Source organism: Gossypium hirsutum, chromosome D10 (genome assembly GCF_007990345.1).
Source record: "Gossypium hirsutum isolate 1008001.06 chromosome D10, Gossypium_hirsutum_v2.1, whole genome shotgun sequence".
Classification (NCBI taxonomy): Eukaryota; Viridiplantae; Streptophyta; class Magnoliopsida; order Malvales; family Malvaceae; genus Gossypium; species Gossypium hirsutum.
In genome coordinates, this window is record NC_053446.1 from 49,227,572 (window position 1) to 49,250,826 (window position 23,255).

Genomic DNA, 23,255 nt, shown 5'->3' on the forward strand with positions numbered 1-23,255 from the left:
TAAACTATTAAAAAAAACATCATTATAATAATATTTATTATGGGACAAATCTTAATATTACACATGTTATTACATGAATTTTGATTTGGTCCAACTATATGAAATTTGATCGTGGTTCAAATGTATAAATGAAAATTTAATTTTGGTTCAATTATGCACATTTAAATAAATAACTCTATTTATTTTTTATTGGGTAAATATAATTATTTGTGCATGTAACATATAAACATAAAAAGATGATATGTCTATAAATGTGTTAATAATTTATGAGAACAAGATCAGATCAAATTTTGATATCATTTTCTATCTGAATTGGTACTTGGTTAACTCATTATATTAATTCAACTAAATGCTTTATTATAGTGTAAATGTATCAAATAGATAAACAATAGACATTATTAATAATGGATACATAATAGAGACATAAATAAATAAATAGAAAATACAAAGATATCAAACAACAAGATTATAAGAAAATAATTGTATTTCTATTTTAAATTTTCTTAGTCCAAGTAAACTTAAGGTGCGGGGGTCTTTTACCCATAATTTAATATAGACTACATAAATGTAACATTTTGCTGTGGGCATGCTATCATTTTTGAAATATTAATTTGTAATGAACTTAAAAGATAAAAAAAATGAATAAAATAATTTATATGTTTAATATGAAATGACATTGAAATTAATGAATGAATAAATTTGTTAAAATCTATGTAAAACGTATTAATATGTAAAAAATTTTAAATATAATATATATTAAATATGACTATGATTATTGACAAAAAAAAAAACAACAACACGAAGATACATGGCATAGAAAAAGGTGAGTTATTGTAATAATGTCAATTTTGCCATGTTAATGTAGCCACGGAGTGAGGGGCAGGTGGAAAATTTTTTATAATTTATAAAATTTTAAGTTAGTAATGGTAAAATTATATTTTAGTCTTTTAAAAATAATAAAAATTTAATTTAATCTTTTAAAAATTATAAAGATATAGTCTATTAAATGGTGAAATTATATTTTTACTATTGTAAAAATATATAATTTAATTCCGACCCTCCAAAAAAATTATTCTGGCTCCGCCACTATATTCATGCATTTTTATATAATGTGTATATTTGTGTTTTTTTTTGTATATTGTTAATAATTCGTTTTATATAGATTTTGAAATCATGTTTGAAATCTATTTTTCCAAATAGAAAAAATAATTAAATTAAAATATAATTTATTAAAAATGTATTACAATAGTAAAATAAAATAAAATAAAATAATTTTAAAGATTAAAAAATAAAAAAAATGCTTCTAAAAGTATTCGAATCCCGTAAATTTAATGTACAAACAGGAACTTCAAAAATCCCTTATTTTTAACTTTTTCCATTTTTTCAAAACAATTTTTTATTAAAAGAAATGAAAATTGATTTTTACATATTTTTATTTTTTCAAAATTTTTAATCAAACATGTTTTCTTCACTATTTTCCATTTTCTAAAAAATGAAAATAATCTTTTTTTTTCTTGAAACTAAACACGCTTTTAATGTTTTAGACCAAATTGATTTGATTGGATTACTTGCATGAGCTAAACCTCAAATAATAGACCAACCTGAATAACTATTTAATAACAGAAAATTATTAATATTTAATTTTAATTATGATAAATAAACATGAATGTAAATATTTATATTAATATTAAAATAAATAATAAGTCGAGTTTTGAGGCTCTGCTAAAATCTAACATAAACGAAGAAAATAAAAATTAATTTGAACTTATTAAAAAAATCAGGATGAAAGGGACAATCAATCCCTTTCTAGGAAGCTAAATATATGTTGTGCAGTTAGGGGTATAAGACATGCCAAAATGGGCCTAAGCATGAATAATATAAGGATTGATGGCCCCCTCTCAGATCTTTTAAGATCCCCATTTATTATCAATTATTCAAAATAAATGTGCTTGCATTGCATTGAACCTTCCCATGGCCTTTAGTTGTGAAGTCTATAGTCACTTATCATATCATTTTAGATTATTCTTTCCAAAATATCATATAAAAATTATAAAATTCAAATTGTAATAAAAAATTATGAATAATTTTTTTTATAATTACATTTCAATAATATCTGCTCTTTTTGGCACAATGCCTAAATTACCTATAGTCCCTCTCCAATCTATAAATAGGAGGATAATGTGCTTCAGTGCACTAGAACTCACGTCCTCTTACATTTGCAACAATATCCATGCTAATCGAATTAAGACTCAATCGTCAATCCCAAAATTTTAAATATAATGTCAATTTAGTTCTTGGACCGACTTATTATAAAATGACAATATACCAGAAAAGACCAATTTTTTTTAAATTTACGGAAACGAGTCACTTTCGTTGAAATTTACGGAAATGGGCCGATAATGCAAAAACGCGCCCAGCTGGTGCCGTTTTCAGGGGAAACCAGAAAAGCGCATCCAACTCAGCGTTTTTTTCCCTGACCAGTAAAATGCGTCCAGGTCAACACGCTAAAGAAAAATGCGTCCAGGTTAGCACGTCCCCCTCTCCCCCCAACGGTAAAAAAAACTATAACCCCCCACATCTTTTTCTCACTCACATTTCTCACAATTCTCTCTTAAATCTTTCAAATTTCTCAATCAACTCTCAAAAATATCTCAAATTCTCTCTTAAATTTTTTTCCTAAATTCTACATTTATCTAAATTCTATTTATTATAATTTTATTAATATTTTCAATAAGTAATTTTTATTAAAAATTTGTTCATGTTGAATATAATTTAGCAACGGCTGGGTCTCTAATCCATCTTGATAACAATCACATCTCCATCAACCAATTAGAAATGGTAAGAATAAATTTTAATATTGTTTAATTTTTTTATTTCATTGTTATATTTTAACTTAATATTTTTTATAATTTTTATGTAAATAGCTGGAAGATCAAAATTTACAAAGTCATATTCGTAACCTACTCGGTCCTTCATCACTGTTGATCGAAACATACTTAAGGGAAGACGATTTTTGGCATGTGACCCTTGTAGGCTGAAGGTGCAAGTTGGACCTGAAACTCATAAGTGCGTTGGTGGAAAGGTGGAGACCTGAGACGCACACATTCCATCTTTCATGCAGTGAGTGTACTATCATTCTAGAGGACGTGCATTTACAATTGGGGTTACCCGTAGACGAGTTGGTAGTCACCAAGTATGTTCAATCTATTGATTGGGGAGCCATATGTTTAGATCTTTTGGATGCGGTTTCGTAGACGATTTACGGAGGTCGGATCGTAATGGCTTGTATACAAAATTTTTTTGCGGAACTAGTTGATGATTCGACTGAAGTCCAAAGAAAATGATATGCTTGGGCATACATCCTTCTGATCATCGAGGGTATCCTGATGTCGGATAAGTCATGAAATCTCGTCTATCTAAGGTGGCTGCTGAAAATTGTCGATTTCAAAGGAGCGAAAGAACTCGACACTATGTCACGTGGGATTACCTACCTAGCTTCAAGATATACGGCTTCTATTGGACTAATGATCGGAATAGGAGGTATGTATTTATTTAATTTTGAACTACATACAAATAACGTAGTCGATTTCGTATTTAGTAGTATATATATAACTAATGTTTTTATCACGTTACTATAGTTTGAATGGGCACCATAAGAGGATCCGACAATTTGAGCAGTAATCCCCAAGGAATTTTTTGTGAATCCCAATGCCTAGCACGTTAAGGCCCTATTGGTAGTGTACACTACCGTCGAGATGCACGAGACTGATAGAGTGTTACGGCAGTTTGGATTCTGGCAGTCGAATCTTGTGGCACCTCAAGAGCTTGATATTCTGCATCATATCAACTTACGGTAACTGGATGAGAATTGGTCGGTATTTCACTCGCAATATATCAACATGTGGAATAATCTGTATGAATTTTTACCTACTCGCGAACCTATTATCGTTCTGGAGTTAGCATTCGATGTGGAGTACATGCTATGGTTTAGGATCCATGGCAAGCTATATTTGTATTGAGAAGAGGCGAGGCATCGTCATCCCCATACAAGTAAGCCATGATAGGGCCCTTTAAATCCAAGGGGTGGCGAAGCGAGCCCACCATCAACGCCCACGCAAGAACCGACCCTGACGGCCTCAGCATCGATGCCCACTCTACCCCTCGTTCAGTACGTACTGTCTTATTATGGTGCGCATCCTAACCCTATATTTTCACACAAGCATAATTTGTTACACCACATTTTTTTGCTTCTAGTCCTATGTTAGGTTAGACTGTTGTTCATCCATCCCCGATGTTTTATCCATTGGGGGCATCTCATTTCACGATGACGCCGATGCCTACAACGACATATAGGCCATCTATGCATGAGGAACCAACGGTGAGTCCAGTCGTTATCCCATCGGTTTATGGGACTCAACATAGTTATGCTCATTCACCTTTTGTGACGTAAACACCTCGAGGATCTTTGTTCTATCAAGGTGGGTCATCTTCCAACCACCTACTTATAGACTGGAGGATGCATGATGGCAATTGAGAATGTAAGGATCACAATCGACCGAAGGCGAAGAAGAGGAGCAAGCGAGACCACAACCCTGCCTAGAAGCTGAACAAGTAAGGAATCCAGAGCGTAACCGTCGACCACCTCGATGTGGCACAGATTCTGACCGACATATGCATTGATTAATTTTATATTTTATCATTTAAGAAAAATGAAGTTATTTTGAATTTTTTTGTACACTCTGATTTTTCTACCATTCATCTTTAGTTAAAATGGAAATTTACTTTGATTCTTTTCACATACCATAACAATAAGATTGATTTGATAAGAAATATGTCATGTTTTTGTTGAAAATAATTGAGAACCTAATTCGACCATTTCAAAATTTTGAAGCGATACGACTTGGTTATTGAATGAGCAGTAACAACCACGACTTGGTTACTTAACGTTGCATCATTTAAGAAAATGGTAGTTGATATTTGTTATCATTTTAGTTAATTAACGTTGTAATTTGTTATAATTTCAGAACATAAAAATCTGATATTTGTTATCATTTCACCGTACTACACGTTTACATATTATAATGGAATTGATATATGTTTTATTGTTTGCTTAGTCATTTCAATATCAATTCCATTATATGACGGCATGACGACATTGACCTAGACCACATGACGACATTGTATGTCCCGAGTTCCTACACCACCTACATAACCTCGAATGGTTTGACTTATCTTGAATATCCATGTTGTCGTGTATTCGAGTCGACGTGGGTCAACCTTTTGGTTTGCGACGCAATCTTCTATAAGGTAACAACTTAAACGAATTAAGCGATACAGGCCCCACTATTTTGGAGAATTTTTCAGAAACATTTCATATATCCCAGAATTCTCGGGACATTTTTTCAGAACCCATCTCGTCAAAATTATTTTTCAGAACCCATATCATCAAAATTATTTTTTCAAAACCCCTAAACCCTAATTTATGAACACTAAAAACCCTAGGAATAAAACCTTAAACCCTAAACAAACACTAAACCTTAATAATAAAATCATTTTTCCTAAAACCTTAAAACACTAATTAATAAACATTTAAAAATTAAATAAAACACTAAAACCCTAATTTAATAAACTTTAAACCCCAATTAAACAATTAAAACCCTAAAAAATAGGGAAAAATGCATTGACCTAGACGCGTTTTTCTTTAGTGTGCTGACCTGGATGCGTTTTTCTTTAGCGTGTTGACCTGGATGCGTTTTATTGGTCAGGGGGAAAGCGCTGAGCTGGACGCACTTTTTTAATTTTCCCCTGAAAACGACACCAACTGGGCGTGTTTTTGTATAATCGGCCCATTAAATTTTAACAAAAGTGGCCCATTTCTGTATTTTTTTAAAAAAATGGGCCTTTTTTGGTACATTTCCTTTACAAAATAACATAAAACATTTTGATTTTAAATAGGGAAGATTTATAATATTTTGACTTTTAAATATAACATCAATTCCAAACTTCTCTTTTTCTCTCTCTTAATTATAACATTTTGATTTTAAATATGCCCTTTGAAGATTATCATTGTCTTCAACCACTCAGCAACTCCATCCATTAGTTTTAAATGTGAGTAAAACTCAATTCAAAAAAAAATAAAATAAAATTTTGAGTTAATCGAATCGAGTTAATTGAATCAAGTTATTCAAGTCAACTCGAATAAGTATTTCAAGTTTCGAGTTTGGATCGAGTTAAATTTTACAATTTGAATAACTCGAATAATTTGAATAATTCGAATAACAAATTGATGTAAATACCCCTTTGGTCCTTATAAAATTTTAAAACGAGCAAATTGATCACTTTCAACAAAAATTACAAAAAATTCAAAATAATTTTTAAAATTCAAAATTTTTTAAAAAATTATAATAGTTTTAAAATTTTTTCTAAAATAATAATTTTGGGACCTAAATAAGTTAATTGATTATTCAAGCTTATCATACTAAAGTATCTTTTTTTTTTTGCTTTGAAAAAGTTTTCAAATATATATGGTTTCAAATTTATGTGCTATAACATGGAATTAGTTATACTGTAAAAATATTTTAATTTGACATGTTTAATTTTTAATTTCAATTGATTCAATTCAACTCGAATTTTATTTCACTTGACTTGATTCAAAAAACATTCAAATCAAGTTAGGATGATAACATATGACTCGTCAACTCGATTAACTCGAATTTTTCTCTCGATTTGATTGAACGCTCACCCCTAATTAGGCTATACATGCCACGAAATTTATAAAAACCTTTTATCCATATCTAATCAAATTTATTCAATCAAGGACTAAAGATCAGATTTATTCTTCAAGATCATAGACAACAAGATGCAAATTTTTTAGGAAGTGCTTATATTTTATTAATATTTCAATTAGTTAATTCATGGTTAATTATGATTTATTTGATTAACTTATTTTATTTCAATCTTTGCGAGGATGGTGAGAGATTTGATTTCAACATTTATTTTGGTTCTTAACCGAGCAAAACTTAGATAGGTATGGAGTTTCAACCATTCAACCACATTAATATTTCATATATACTTTTACATTGTATGAGTAATGTATTAATCAAATTGATACATGGTATGCTTCTAATTTTCTTTTAAAAAATTGATTATATTTTGTTGGAAATATTAAATCGAATCGAATTTGATCTGCCATAATGGGGTAGAACCTAAACCCACTAAAGCTGTTAAAAAGCAATTACTGAAAAACTACCATGGGTAGTTTATATATATAAGGAAGTTTTTCTTTTTATAAAAATAATTGCTTCGAGAGTTTAAAAAAATGAAAAATGAAAATGGCCATGCGACCATTACAGAAGTATAGAATGACATTTGGCAATTTGAACAAAAATGACTTTTCACCATTGCCATTTATTTTTAAGTGATTTTCATACTTGATAATATTTTGTTATTGATGAAATTAATGACACTCATATATAAAGAGAAATAAGTTTCTCTTATATAATACAATAGTACACACCATCCTTAGGGATAAAAAAAACCCACATTGGTGGTACAAAATTAATTTAAGGCTCCAGAAGAGCCAATATATTGTTACCCTATGTTCAATATGATATAAAAGTCACTAGCCAATTAATACTTTAAAGAAATATATACATATATGTCTCAATGACAATGTAACAATAAATACCATCCTTAAGATAGAAAGTATTTATCTTATTTGGTACTAAAACAAACCAATACTATTGCAATATTTGGTTGTACGAAATTAGTTGAAAGCTCCAAAAGAACTAATTTATCAATATTTGAAGGAACAAAATTTGTGATAATCAATGTATTATATTCTAGTCAGTCTCGAAACTGAAACAAACCAATATCAATCTAATATGTGGTACTACAAAATTAGTTCAAAGCTCTAGAAGAGCTAATATATCAATATTTGAAAGAACAAAATTTGTGATGGTTAATGCATTAGCTTTAAAATATATTCATTGTAATAGATACCATGTTGAGATTGTGAATGAGGAAAATATTATATTTAGTATGAATCACTCTTGCTATAAATATCTACCTCTTTTGACAGAAAAAGATTCAATAATTGAATTATGCATGATACTTAAATATCTTTATTTTGAAAAGGATAGAGAAATATTGAGTTATTAAATTATATTTATCACTCTTGTTATTAAATTGAATTAATTGTGATTATCTCTTGATCTTCCTTTTCCATCATCCCTATGAAGAGTTGAATGCATAATATTTGATTGTGAAAGATCCACGTGAATTGTGGAATAATTTTAAAATGAAGCTATGAAATTGCAAGTTTTAAAACTACGAGTGAGTATGACTTTGCAATATTTACGAGTTCTCGATAAACATCATATGGGGAAAACATTACTAATGAGAACTTGTTAGAGAAAACCTTTTTCAATTTTTCATGCTTGAAATGTACTACTGTAATGACCCAATTTTCAATGATATCAGAAAATATGATTTCGAAACCTCATTTTCATAAACCAAGTTCGTAAATATTAAATATGAATATTTATGAAGATAATATGGAAATATATTAAAGATTGGTCTAGTAATTTTTCTAAATTAGTAGTTAATTAAGGCTGAGAGACTAAATTGTAAAAGTCCAATAGCTATAGATTTTTAATTGAAAAAAAGGCTTGGGGGATTAAAATAGCAATTAGAAAAAGGTACAAAATGGTAATAAAATCATTTCTAAATGGGAGTTAGTTGATGATGATGGTATAATCCATTATACATGATTAAATGATAAGTCATGTTAATGAAAGTATGATTAAATTAATTAAGTAATGGTTAATTACACTATATAAGACAAATGATAGTGGAATTTGTTCATCTTCTCCATTTCTCCCAATTGTGCAAACCTAGAAAAATTTAAGGAAGAAAATCATTTTCTTGGTAAGTGATTTCAAGTTATTTTCTTGTAATTTTTATAGATTTGAGGTAATGTGAGCTTAATTTAGCTAGTCCATGTACCATTTTATAAAATAGTTAAGGTTTTAGGAAGTTCCCATTATTGATTTCTTGAATAATAGGGCTTATAATTGATAGATTTCAAGCTTAGAATATGAAAAGGACTAGATTGTAAAGCTATTTTAGCTTATTGTTAACTTTGTTACATTAGGGATCAAATTGAATAAATGTAAAACTTGTCATGAAATTAAATTAGAAATAGATAGTATAAGGTCCCTAATGAGAATATATGAGATCAGAATTTAATCCAAAGCTAGGAATCGAAAGTTATGCTCATTCCGAGTTTAGGGACTAAATTGACTAAAATATAAAATATGAAGGGAATAAAAAAAAGAATCATATGAAATCATGCATATCATGATATAGTATGAAAATATTTGGTATTGATTGGTGATATAAAATAATTTTATAGATCAATAATTGGATTGAAGTGAGGTAAACCGGAGAAAAGCTAAAATTGTAGATTAGTCCTTGAAGTATCCTCTCTTTTCACATTTTGAACAGGTAAGTTCATATGGAACTTACTAGTTTATTTTATGTTGTATGTGATTTTGTGTTTGATTATATACATATGGTTAGATAAAATTAGAATACTAGTGAATTAGACATGTATGACTAACTATGGACTGAATTGAAATGACATGTGGTTATTGGTTAATATGTAGTAGTTCAATGTACAAATGTGAAAATTGATGGATTACAGGACATGTAAATGAACTATGTGATCAAGTGCAGGGGTTGGTAATGATGTATATATGGAAATGATGCAAGTGTGAACTTAGTAAAATGTTAGGATATGTTTGGCATGCCAATAGGGTTATACGTGCACTTGATCAGGGATTTTACAAGTTATAATGAGGTCTAGATTTGTTTTAGATTATTGGGGTTATATGTGGTTCAAGTTTATCCCAGATGGGTAACCTAATATAATTCAGCTTGTGTGAGCAACCTTGATATAATGTTAGCTTGTGTGAGTAACCCTGATATAATGTTAGCCTGTATGAGTAACTTAATCACCCATGTATCCTAGTCCGTTTTACTATAGTTCCATCAAACAATATTTAATTAAATTGAAATGGAAAACTTGAAAGTGAATTGGAAATGAAATAGTATATGTTTATATCTTGACATATGACATGCGATTTCTTTAATATTAGTGACTTTTCTCATGATATGTAAACATGACTAACATACTTGATTGATAATGTTGAAATGTGTCTAGTTATACCAATATGTGCCAAAGATAGCCATGTTTAATGACAAAATGATTAGAAGATATTATAATTTTAATGACCAAGGTAAGTATGGTATTTCCAATTTGAACTTACTAAACATTGGTGTGCTTACTCTAGTTGTTTTTCATTCTTTTGTAGATTGACACCTGGAAAAACTTGTCGAGTCGGATCAACAGAGGGTCACACACTATCAAAAGACGACAGATATATGTATATTTTGAGTCTAGACATTGTGGCATGTACATAAGGACCTTTGTTGTACAAATGGTCAATTTGGAGTTAATGGCTTTGTGATAATATGATAGTGGTTGAACTAGTGAAATAGGCTTAGTATGTGATATAATTGATGCATGTTTTGGTCTTGTGTGATGCTAGAATGTGTAATAACCCTAATTTTTATGGTTTGGCATGTCAAAGATTGCAAATATGATAGTTGGAATGGCTAGGTTGCTAAGTGATTTAAGAATGGTTATAATTGAATGAAAAGTATGAGAAAAAATTGAATACATGTTTTGTGTGCTTCATGTTGGAGCCATTTAAGTGCTAAACTTCCAAGATACACTATTATGACAATTTTGAATTTGCAAATGATTTGTTTTAGGTATGGATAGTTGGTATGGAATTAATTATGCATTAAGGTTGAATTGTATAATGTTGAGTGGTTGGTTTAGGTAATTATATGCTTGAATTCAGTTTGTTTGACATGGTTGAAAAGCATCATATTTGTATTAGGTTGAAAAAGTAATTTGGATGTTGGTTTGAAAGTAAATGAATAGGTACAAAAGAGTTAAGTTGCCAAAACAGGGCCAACATAGTGACTTCGAGATTTCAACGTCGTAACATAGGTCGACAATGAGTGAGGTCGCCACGTCGCTCACTTTTTGATGATGTCGTGACTTGGAGATGATGAAGTCGTGACATCGATCTGAAACTTTGAAAACTTTACAATTCGGTCCTAAACCACCCTCAGTTTAACAAAAGAGCTTTCGTAAGATTGTATAGGGCCTGAAAATAATTAAATAGGGTAACATGAATTTGATTTATAATTAATTGCCGTTATGAATGATTTTATAATGCTTATATGATGTTAGTTTCACAAGTAATGACCATGTCATTCCATAGCTTGGACTTGATAATCAGGTCGGGTATGAGGTGTTATAAATACTATGAAAAAGGTAAGAAATATTATGAATTAATATCATGTTTACTTGTGGTTGAATAAAATAACAAACTATTAAATGAAAAATCATTAAGCACGTCTCACTAGATTTGCTCCATTCCTTGAAGCAAATATAGCAATACATAATAAATTTGAAAGATGTAATCTTGGATGTGGACGTGGTAAGTTACTCTATAATAGTAATAGTAAAAAGAAGGGGTCATAATAATTTTTCTTACCATCAAAAGTGGAAAATGAATATATTGTGGAGACAAATAATAAGATTGATATTGAAATTGAAATTAATAGTTTCATCTTACATTTGAGCTTTTAATTGTTGTGCATTTATGGTATGCTCATACACTTTGCTTAATTGTGCACATATACATATGCAAAGAAAGTATTTGTTTGTGCACATTTTGTAAATTCATAAAATTTATTTGCAACAAATGCATGTGGCTTCGTCTTTGATTTTATTGTATTTGAAAATTACTCTCTTTGCATCTAGTTTGTACTATGCATATACAATATGATAAAATCACATACGATGGTAAATTAGAAGTTTACATTTGTATTGTTGAATCACATTAGATCGTAAACCTGAAGTTTACTAGTCCAAATGTATTAATTAAGTTGGCATGATCAGTTAAACCATCTCGATTAATAATGATGAGGCAAAATGAGAATTTGTATGAAAGCTTATTAAAGAACCTAAAGATTCTTCATCTTTTAAGTGTTGCTTTTTTCTCAAATAATATTCACTAAACCTCACTTGTAACACTCTATACTCAACCTAGACGTTACGATCAGATTATGGAGGTTACATTTTTACGTAAAGACAGTGCTGATTAATTTTCATGAAAAACTATTTTTATTCAAAGATATCAAAATCAATTAACTTATCGAAAATATATGTATTTAGAAAATTATGTAAACGTTTTGGCAAAAACTGTGTTTTATTGATTTAATTAAAACAAATACAACTATTTACCCACTTACATCGCAAAACATCGTATTAATTTCCAAAACCTTACAGTGGAAAACATTTTAGAATTTGTTTTTTTCTTATAAAACTATAGTACCTTATTAGTTATGCCATCTTGATTAAGCTTCTGATTATGAATAGCATGTTTGCAAAATAAGTTTCAAACCAAAATTAAAGTCCCCAAAAAAAACCCAAAAAGTCTGAAAGTCCATAAAGTCCAAAATTTAAATCCAAACATACTTAAAAATAAAATGTCTGAACTAAGCTCCGAATTTGCCATTCAATCCTAAGTATGAGGATCACCTGAAACGAAACAAAACAAACGAATGAGCTAAAAGCCCAGTGTGTGAGTTGACCCACATACAAAATTTACTTATAGAATTCGGATAATGAAAATATCATATCAGAATTTTTATATTTTCAAAATGTATATCATTTATCATATTTTCAAAATATATAACATATCAGAATAAATCCTACCCTCATCCGCTACACACCATCTCCAACCAACCAATCACACCAATTAGGACTACAGGAGTCTATCCATCCAATCACATTGGAATGTGGCGGTATGCCACTCATAAATGTGCAACTGAGCTGTGAGACAGATATTGTGGTTTAACCACCAAAGTTGCAGCAGAACATAATATAACATAACTTATAGAATGCGAACTTACATAACATGCTTCCTAAGCTTACTTACATGTAACATACATAATTTTTTTATTTTATAGGCCTACCAAAATGTTCACGGATCCAATTTTTGAGTCCTTAAATTGGTCTCTAATCGGGCCTTCAAAATTGACCAGAAGGGCTTACACGACACAATAAGTCGGCCCGTGTGGTACACATGGCCTACTTGTCCAGGCTATGTAATCACACACAGCCCAGCACACGACCAACCACACGATCGCGTGATGCACACGGTCTATCACACGACCTACACACGTCCGTGTGACGTTGGGCAGTTTCGAGAACAACCTATGTTTTGGGGTTTTCCGAGATTCAATTGTGTTTTTTAGGTTAGTTCACACACCTGATGCTAATTCTAATTCACCACACTACCAGGAACTCACGAATCCTACAAAAAATCATCAAATTACGCCAATTAACCATCAAGATTCCAGTTCCTAAAGTAACTTTCGATTACTTACTACTCAAAAAACTGCGTCCAAAACGAGAATTACTCTGCTAGTAGGATTTGATTCTTACACCCTTCGCCTAAAAAATCACGAAAACACTCAACACAACGTGAAAAGAAAACTAAACACCAGCAACTCCAATCTTGTTCAAGAACAAATTCAAGCTAAAATAACAAAAAACACTTAACAAACTTACACCATGCTTTGAACCACGATCAAAAGACGAAACTCTCACACGAACACAAAAGAAAAATGGAATGGTAGCAAGGAAAATAGATGGGAAGGAAACTTCATAAAAAGAAACAAGAAGAAAAGAAACAAAAGAAAAGGAAGAACGTGAAAAAGAGGGAGAGAGTTGGACGATTTAGTGGGTGAAGGAAAATAGGGATTTTTAGAACTTAATATCAACCAAATCCTAACCCATTAGATTTTTAGAACTCCAATCTAACCCAACTACCCAACAATGGCAAGGAAACATAAAGAACTCCTATTTTGCAACCACAAAGATTCAAACACAAGACCAAAAGGGTAAGCTGACACCTTACCACTGAGCCAGTAGGCTCATTCTAATATAACTTGCATTGAAATAAGACTTAAGCCAAATGAATAAGGATAGAGATTGAATCAAAATTAACAAAATTCAAGGAAAAAGGATTCAAACCTAGAACTTCACGCACGCAAGCACAACACTCAACCACTGAACAAAATTAAATTATTTGACATAATTTAATAGACTTAAGAAAATTTGGGGCGTTACAAGCTGCCCCTCCTTAAAAAAATTTCGACCTTAAATTTTACCTGACTAAAAAAGGTAGGGATACTGCTGTCGAATCGAGTCCTCAGGCTCCCAAGTGAACCTCTCTGAACCATGATTCCGCCACAGCACCTTAACTAACAGAATGGTCTTTCTCCTCAAGACCTTAACCTCACGATCCAGGATTTGTACCAGCTCCTCCTAAAAAGATAAATCTGGCCTCAAATCAATTTTCTACACTGGAACCACATAGGAAGGATTAGATCAAGAATGAATCAACTTGGACACATGAAAGACGTCATCAATGTGATCCAACTCTATAGGTAGCTCTAGCTGATAAGCAACCAACCCAACATGCCTCAAAATCTGGTACGGCCCAATGAATCGTGGGCTGAACTTACTCTTACAAAAAAATCTGATAACCTTCTTCCACGGAGATACCTTAAGAAAGACACAGTCCCCTACCTTGAACTCAATATCCTTTCTCTTAAGGTCCGGATAAGCCTTTTGTCTATCAGAAGCGACCTTAAGTTGATCCCAAATAAAACCAACATTATCCTCCGTCTCAGCAACTAATTCAGGATCCAAAACCTTCGTCTCACCCAACGCATTCCAACAAAGTGGAGTACAACATTTTCGACCATACTAAGCCTCATAAGGTGCCATCTAAATGCTATACCATAAACTACTATTATAAGTGAATTCAGCTAATGATAAAAATTCTTCCCAACTACCCTGAAAGTTAATACCACAGCTTCGAAGCATATCTTCCAAAATTTGAATCCCTCTCTCAAACTACCATTAGCCTACAGATGAAATACCGTACTAAAATCAAATCGAGTACCTAGAGCCTCATGTAATTTCTTCCAGAAGCGAGAAGTAAACCAAGGATCTCAATATGAGATAATCGATACTAAAACTCTATGGAGCCTAACTATCTTAGAAACATAAAGTTTTGCCAATTTTTGTAAAGAGTAATCGATCCTAACCAGAATGAAGTGGGTAGACTTAGTCAACTGATCCACAATAACCCAAACAGAGTCCTTCTTATTAGGTGTCAAGGGTAACTCACTAACGAAGTCCATAGTTGCCCATTCCCATTTCCACAATTGAATCTTAACGGGTTGGAGCAAACCAGAAGGAAGTTTATGCTCAGCCTTAACCTTCTGGCATGTCAAACAATGGGACACAAAGTCGGTTACCTCACGTTTCAACCTAGGCCACCAATACAACTCTTGAAGGTCACGGTACATCTCATTATCGCTGAGATGTATAGCATAAGGGCTACTATGCACTTCCCATAAAATATATTGCCTAAAATCTACATCACTAGGCACACAAACCTGGCCTAAAAAACACAAAATACCATCACTATTAAACCTAAAATCTGAAGTCTTACCCTCATCAATTTGCTAAAACGGACTAATCAGAGACTCATCCAGAAGTTGCTTATTTTTAATCTCAGTTAACCAAGTTGAATAACATAGCTTCGAAGCATATCTTCCAAAATCTGAATCACTCTCTCAGACTGACCATTAGTTTGTGGATGAAATACCGTACTAAAATCCAATCAAGTACCCAAAGCCTCATGTAATTTCCTCTAGAAGCGAGAAGTAAACCAAGGATCTCAATATGAGATAATCGATATTGGAACTCCATGGAGCCTAACTATCTTGGAAACATAAAGTTTCACCAATTTTTGTAGAGAGTAATCAGTCCTGACCGGGATAAAGTGAGCAGACTTAGTCAACCGATCCACAATAACTCAAATAGATTGCTTCTTAGTAGGTGTCAAGGGAAACTCATTAACAAAGTCCATAGTTACCCATTCCTATTTCCATAATGGAATCTTAATGGGTTGGAGCAAACCAGAAGGAAGTTGATGCTTAGCCTTAACCTTCGGCTCGTCAAATAATGGGACACAAAGTCGGTTACCTCACATTTCAACCTAGGCCACCAATACAACTCTCAGGGGTCACGCACATCTTATTACCGCCAGGATGCATAGCATATGGGCTACTATGCACTTCTCGCAGAATAGATTGCTTCAAATCCATATCACTAGGCACACAAATCTGACATCGGAAACACAAAATACCATCACTAGTAAACCCAAAATCTGAAGTCTTACCCTCATCAATCTGCTGAACCTAACTAATTGGAGTCTTATCTAGAAGCTGCTTATTCTTAATCTCAGTTAACCAAGTTGGCTTAACTTGCAACTTGGCCAAAATCCCACCATCATCAAACAAACTTAGGCGAGCAAACATTGCCTTCAACTCAGACATAGATCTTCGACTGAAAGTATCGACCACCACATTAGCCTTACTAGAATGATACTCTATCATGCAATCATAGTCCTTAAGCAACTCGATCCAACAATGTTGCCTAAGATTCAACTCCTTTTGAGGAAGGAAGTATTTAAGGCTCTGATGATCAGTATAGATGATACACCTCTCACCATATAGATAATGCCTCTAAATCTTAAGAGAAAAAGACTACTGCAGCAAGCTCGAGGTCATGTGTTGGATAATTACCCTCGTGCTACTTATGTTGTCTAAACACATACGCTACCATCTTACCCTCCTCTATCATAACACAAGCCAAACTGGTATGAGACGCATTACTATACACAATGAACTCTTTTCTAGATTTGAGATAAATCAGAATGGGTGCCTAAGTCAAAATCGATTTAAGCTTCTCAAAGCTCGATTACTGCTCATCGACCCACACAAATGAAGCGTTCTTACATAATAACTTAGTCAAATGAACTACTATCAGTGAGAACTCCTCGACAAACCTTTAGTAATAACCCTCTAAACCAAGGAAACTCCAAAGTTCAGTCACATTCCTAAGCTGCTTCCAATACAGGGCAACCTTAATCTTTTTAGGGTTCAGTCAAATACCTTCAGCACAAACTACATGCCCCAGAAACATAACCTCACTCAACCAGAATTTGCATTTACTTAACTTGGCATGAAGTTTTTTCTCATGGAAAATTTGAAGAACCACCCTAAGATGCCTATCATGCTCATCCTCAATCTTAGAGTATACCAAGATATTGTTAATAAACACTACGACGACTCGATCCAGATATGGATGAAAGACTCGATTCATGAGATCCATGAACACAACCGGAGCATTAGTCAAACCAAATGGCATGACAAGGAAATCGTAATACCTATAGCGAACCCTAAATGTAGTATTATGTACAACTTTCTTAACCTTCAATTAATGATATCTAATATGAATATCAATCTTCGAGAACATTGATGCCCCACGGAACTGATGAAACAGGTCATCAATTCTTTGAAGTGGGTACTATTCTTTATCATCAATTTGTTCAACTGACGATAATCCACAGACATTCTCATAGAGTTGTCCTTCTTTTTAATAAAGAAAATCAATGCTTCCTATGGGAACACACTTGGCTGATTAAACCCCAAGATAGAAGTTTCTAAAGCTACAACTTTAATTCCTTCAGCTCCTTTGGTGCAATACGGTATGGGGCAATAGACACCAGAGCTATCTCAAGTAGAACCTTAATTCCGAACTCAACCTCTCGATCCAAAAGTAATTCCAACAACTCCTCAAGAAAAATGTTTGGAAAATCCTTAACAGTGCGAATTCCTTCCATAGCAAAACCTACAACACTAGTTTCATGCACATAAGCCAAATAAGCATCACACCTTTCACGAACCAACTTTTTAGCAACCAGAGTAGAGATCACATTAGAGAGGTCCCCAACCTTAAAAGTCACCCAATTAGATTCACAGTCTAATCCAACCCAATGCTCCATCAACTAATCCATACCTAGTATCTAATCAAATTTTCCGAACGATAACTCCATCAAATTAGCCGTGAAAACAAACCATTGAACCTCATGTGAACACCACCTAAACACTTTACTAGTTGGAACAGACTGTCCCAAAAGACTAATCACTGAAAGCTCACTACTAATGTCTTCAGCCAAAATCCCCCGATTACCCTATATACTACTAGAATGTAAAAGTGCGTGGAACCACTATCAATCAATGCAAAATAAGAAAGTGAATGCATAACAAACATACCGGCTATCACATCGGTCGCATCTTTGTCCTCACAGTACCTCACCGCGTAAACCAAAGCTGGCTGTCTAGCCTCAGTCTGAATCACACCTCTGCCTAGTGCTCTCTAACCACTACCACCACCATTTCCTCCCCTCATCTGACCACGACCCCTAGCAAGCTGTTGAATAGCTCTCTCATGTTGAACCTGATCCTGAATCGGAGTCCGTATCAGTACAATCACTGATCTTATGCTTGGTAGATCCACATCTGTAGCAAGCCCCGATCATCCTTTCACACTCGTTCGAGTGGCGTCTATTAGAATACTCGCAGACTGGAACCCGCTCAACCCTGGCAACAGGTTCCATTCTAGCGGCTTGCTTTGGTTACTGAGGTCTCTCAAACTTGGCCAGTTTTATAGGTCGTTAAGATGAACTAGAAGGACCCAAATCCCTATTGTTCTTATTCTGACTCTTTTCCTTATCCCTTTTCTTGCATTCCGTGTGTTTTATCTCCTCAGTAATCTTTGCCTTCTCTACCAAAATTTCGAAGACACGCTCCCGTTCGAGAGCTACCAAAACCTTAATGACGTACCTCAATCCCTTCTCAAACCAAATGCTTTTATCTTAATCAACCTTAAACAATATGCGAGCATACTTGTTCAACCTCAAAAATTCAGCCTCATAGTCAGTCATTAATCTATCTCCCTAAGTCAGCCCCATAAACTCACGTCTACGAGCCTCAACATAACTCACCCCTACATACTTATTCTGGAAGGCGCTTCAAAATTAAGCCGAAGTCACTCGCTTAGGCTGGGTGCCCTGCTCAATAGTCAGCCACTATTGATAAGCTTTGTCACGAAGCAATGGCACTACACCAATTAGTTTCTACTCGAGGGTGCAATCCAAATCATTCATTATTCTCTCTATGGCCTCCAACAAATACTCAGCCACAATCGAGGTGACCCCAAAAACACTTCTAAATAGTCCCGCCCTATTAGACCAGATTCGTTCAGTTACCGACCTTTGGCTTCCAGATCTAATATGGATCCCAATGACCCTCTCTACCACCCTCAATGTAGCTTGGGAAAGTGCGTAGTCCCCATCAGTCTGAGCCCTAGAATCAATCTTAGCAATCGAAGTTCCAATAGTTTCATTTGCATCTAATTGGGGCATACTGCCCATCGAAGATGGCCCAACTCGAGCCAACGCGCCTAGGGGTACCACGTCCTTGGGATCCACATGTACTCATTATCTTAACTACAATTTTCTTACTTGGACCGACGCCGAAGTCTCAGTTTCAATTTTCAAAAATCAAACAGTCACATTTAATAAAGATTTCCAATTAAAACTGGATTTTTTTCTAAAACATTTTGGACTTAAAATATGCAGCCCGATTTTTACAACCTGACTCTAATACCACCAAATGTAACACCCCATACCCGGTGCAGATGTTGCAATCAGGTTATGGAGCTTACATTGTTACGTAAAGACAGTGTCGATTAATTCTCGTGAAAACTAACTTTATTCAAAGATATCAAAATCAATTAATTTATCGAAAACATTTGTATTTAGAAAATTACGTATTAATTTCCAAAACTACTAATTTAAGCAAAACAAGTACAATCAAAACAAACATCGTATTAATTTCCAAAACCTTGTAGCAGAAAACATTTTAGAATTTGTTTGTCTTATAAAACTATAGTACCTTATTAGTTATGTCGTCTTTATTAAAATTCTGATTATGAATAGCATGTTTGCAAAATAATTTTCAAACCAAAAATAAAATCCCAAAACAAAAGCCAAAAATTTTGAAAATCCATAAAGTCCAAATTTTAAATCCAAACATACTTAAAAATAAAATGTCTAAACCAAGCTCCGAATTCACCACCCAATTCTAAGTTTGAGGATCACCTAAAATGAAACAAAACAAATGAATAAGTTAGAAGGTTAGAAGTCCAGTGTGTGACTTGGCTCACATACATAATTTACTTATAGAATTCGCATAATGCAAATATCATATCAGAATTTTCATATTTTCAAAATGTATATCATTTATCGTATTTTCAGAACATATGACATATCAGAATAAATCCTACCCCGATCCGCTACACATAATCTTAGACCAACAAATCACACCAATTAGGACTACTGGAGTCCATCCATCCAAACACACTGGAATGTGGTGGTATGCCACTCATCAATGTGGAGTTGAGCTGCTAGACAGAAATTGCAATTTAACCGTCAAAGTTGTAATAGAACTGTCAGAATACACTTTCTCCAACATAGCAAAACCCATCCCAAAGCTTATGGATGATCATGTTAACATAACACATAACTTATACAAAGCGAAACTTATATAACATGCTTCCTAAGCTTACTTACGTGTAACATACTGAATTTACCACTTTTATAGGGCTACCAAAATACCAACGAATCTAATTTTTGAGTCCCTAAATCGACCTCTAATCGGGCCTTCACAATTGGCTAAAAGGGCCCACACAACTGAATAAGCCAGCCTGTGTGGTCCACACAGCCTACCAGTCCATGTTGTGTAATCACACACGGCCCTGTGCTCCACACGGTCGTGTGATGCACACGGTCTGCCACACGGCCATATGATGTTGGGCAGTTTTGAGAATAGCCTCTCCTATTTTGGGGTTTTTCTAAGATTCAATTGAGTTTTTCAAGTTAGTTCACACACCTGATACTAATTCTAATTCACCACAGAATCGAGAACTCACAAATCCTACAAACAATTATCAAATCACTCAAATTAACCATCAAAGATCCATCCAAAATAACATTCTTTTATCAAGATTCCAATCCCTAAAGTGAGGTTCGATTACTTACTACTCCAAAAATAGTGTCCAAAATGAGAATTACCCCACTGGTGGGATTTGATTCTCACACTTTTCTCCTAAATAAAATTACGAAAACACTTAACACAACATGAAAAGAAAATTAAACACTAACAACTCCAATCTTGTTCAAGAACAAATTCAAACTAAAATAATAGAAAAAATACTTAACAAACTTACACCATGCATTGAACCACAATTGAAGGACGAAACTCCAACACAAACAAAGAAGAAAAATGGAACAGAAGTAAGGAAAATCAATGGGAAGGAAACTTCACAAAAAGGAAAAAGAAGAAAAGAGGGATAGAGTTAGACGGTTTAGTGGATGAGGGAAAATAGGGATTTTGGATAAATTTCAAAATAAAAAATAAATAAAATAACTTAATATCAACCAAATCCTAACCCACCAGATTTTTTGAATTCCAATCTAACCCAACTACCCGCCAATGGCAAGGAAACAAAAAGAATTCCCACTTATTCGAACAAAAGATCAAAGGGGTAAGCTGATACCTTACCACTAAACCAACATGCTCTTTCTAACATAACTTGCACGTAAATAAGATTTAAGCTAAATGAACAAGGATAGGGATTGAGTCAAAATTAATAAAATTCAAGGAAAAAAGATTCGAACCCAAAACCTTACGCCCACAAGCACAACACTTAACCATTGAAACAAATTAAATTATTTGACATAATTTAACATTCCAAACTTAAGAAAATTTGGGGAGTTACATTACTAGAAAAAGTTGAGATTGAATCTCTTATATTTTTTTGAAGAAATATGAGTCCATTTATCCAGCAAATGGATATTTTGATATAATTTTGGTAGATGCATCCACAAGATAATCACATGTTAATTATCAATTTGCAACCTGTCGTCTGCGAGATTAATTGTTTAATGATTTATTTAAGAATAAATCTTTTAGATTATGTAATCGAGACAATTATTGCTAATGTTGGTGAGTTTATTTCTCAGGCTTTCAATGATCATTGTATGTTAGATTTTTGGTGCGAGTAAATATCACAAAGCCTAATGTTTATGTGTATAAAATGGTTTAGTAAAATTAATAATTCAATGCCTCCAGTTAGTAGCTAAACCATATCTTTTGAGAGCAACTCTTTTAGTATGCATGTAGAAGGATATGATATTTTTCGACACTTGTACACATCATGCCAATAAGTTATGATAAATACTCCCTACTAGAATTGGCTTTTGGTCAAGAGCCAAATACAACCCATTTTAAAATCTTTGAATGTGCAATGTATGTTCAAGTTGCTCCATCGCAATACAAAAAAATGGGTATTCAAAGAATGTTAAGAATATATATTAGTTATGAGGCTCATTATATTATTAAATGTGTTGAATAAATTGGAGATTCAATTATAGCACGATTTGGTGATTAAAATTTTGATTTGACAAGTTTTCCCAACATCAGGGGGAGAAAAATTATATAAGCTAGTTAAAATAAATTACTTGGCATGAATTATCATTATCTAAATCCTCATAGAAAGTAATCTGAACTAGAAGTTCAAGAATATAATTCACTTTATTATAACTTAACTGCCAGATGCATTTACTGACTTATGAACCAAGTGTTATATACCAGCTATTGTTTTTATTTTAGTTGAAGTCCCAATAGGACAACTTGTTAGACTAATTGAAGGTAATGCATATTTGAAGCATGGTAGTTCGATTGGTTCCAAAGATGAAAATTGTTGTAAAAGAAAAGAATAAATCCCATAGTGGAGGCGGTGCTCCTGAAGAGACCTAAAGCATAAATAATTATTAAAACTCCAAAAGAGATTAAAGTATTTGAAATTGAAGATGGAAATAATGAAAATAAAGAGATCTCGATAAGTTATGTTCATATGAGAAAAAAAAAGAATCTTGAAATAAATAAAAGTTGTTTATGCAATAGTATTATTGAAATAATAAAAGAAAATGAGGATCTTGAATAAATTCGTCAAGAAATATATACATGGAATAGGTCGACAAAAATGGAAAGATGCAATTGAAGTTGAAGTCAATTCATAATTTTTTTGGACTAGTAGTTCAAGCGTCTAAAGGTGT